This window comes from Suricata suricatta, chromosome 6 (assembly GCF_006229205.1).
Source record: "Suricata suricatta isolate VVHF042 chromosome 6, meerkat_22Aug2017_6uvM2_HiC, whole genome shotgun sequence".
In the NCBI taxonomy this organism is placed as follows: domain Eukaryota; kingdom Metazoa; phylum Chordata; class Mammalia; order Carnivora; family Herpestidae; genus Suricata; species Suricata suricatta.
This window is the reverse complement of record NC_043705.1, coordinates 132,450,234-132,451,323: the sequence shown is the minus strand read 5'-3', so window position 1 is coordinate 132,451,323 and position 1,090 is coordinate 132,450,234. Positions and strand designations below refer to the sequence as shown.

The 1,090-nt window shown below is 43.6% G+C and overlaps 1 pseudogene; it reads right to left on the bottom strand.

The window, feature by feature from the left end:
* The window catches only part of LOC115293558, a 134,482-nt pseudogene that overhangs the window by 31,577 nt on the left and 101,815 nt on the right, over positions 1–1,090 (bottom strand).

Here is a 1,090-nt window from a genome sequence, read left to right as displayed (position 1 = left end):
CCTACGACCACTGTCTCTGTTTTTCTCCGGATAAATAAACTTTAAAAATAAATAAATAAAACTCATTGACAGTTTGGGACTTCATTCAGAACAGTTATGGAATCCCGTACATCTTTACGACTGACCAACTGAACATTGCTATCTTCAAAATAGTGAACTTGAATCGTAAGCACTGCAGCCAGCACACTGTAGGTGGTGTAATGGAGAACTTCCACCCTGATTCCCGGCGACCATTCCAGAAGTTTTTAGGCTGAAACTAGTGGCTTACACTACAGGCAATAATGGTCTGTTACCCATCTATATTTTTAGCATAAACAGTACAGGAAGTTGTTGGAATAAGGATCTTTTACACAAGCCCTTAAACCACTGTCACAGGGGCGCCTGGGTGGCTCAGTCGGTTAAGCGTCTGGCTTCGGCTCAGGTCATGATCTCACAGTTCATGGGTTCGAGCCCTGCGTCGGGCTCTGTGCTGACAGTTAGCTCAGAGCCTGGAGCCTGCTTCGGATTCTGTGTCTCCCTCTCTCTCTGACCCTCCCCTGCTCGCGCTGTCTCTGTCTCTCAAAAATAAATAAAAGACATAAAAAAATTATTAAAAAAAAAAACAGTCACAGGATTCTCTATAAGACTTCATTCTTCTGTCTGGTCCTCTGTCTGGAGGTGGGGGGGAGGGTGTCACTTGCTTCTTTCTGTAGGTGATTTAACTTGAAGGAAATTTTGTTTCTTGGATCTAAATCTCTGTTATTAGGTCACTGTGTTCTGTAATCAGGACCTGATCTTCATATACTTCTACCTTCACAGGACTGAAAGGATCCACGTTACACCAGGCAAGTGCACGTGCACCCACCCTTCCCTGAGGAGACTGTCATTATTAACTAGTAGCTGGACATTGCTGAAGATCTTCTCTGGATGTGTGAGTGATGAATTCAGCAGCTGCACGTACCTTCTCCTCATTCAACACCAGATCCTCGAAATCGGCTGTCTTGGGCTGCTCTGGTATTTCTTACTTTTAGAACGACTGCCAACTCTGTGATTAAAAATGCCATCCTTCCGTGTCAGTCATTAACTTCATTATAGAAATTTCACTAAATAT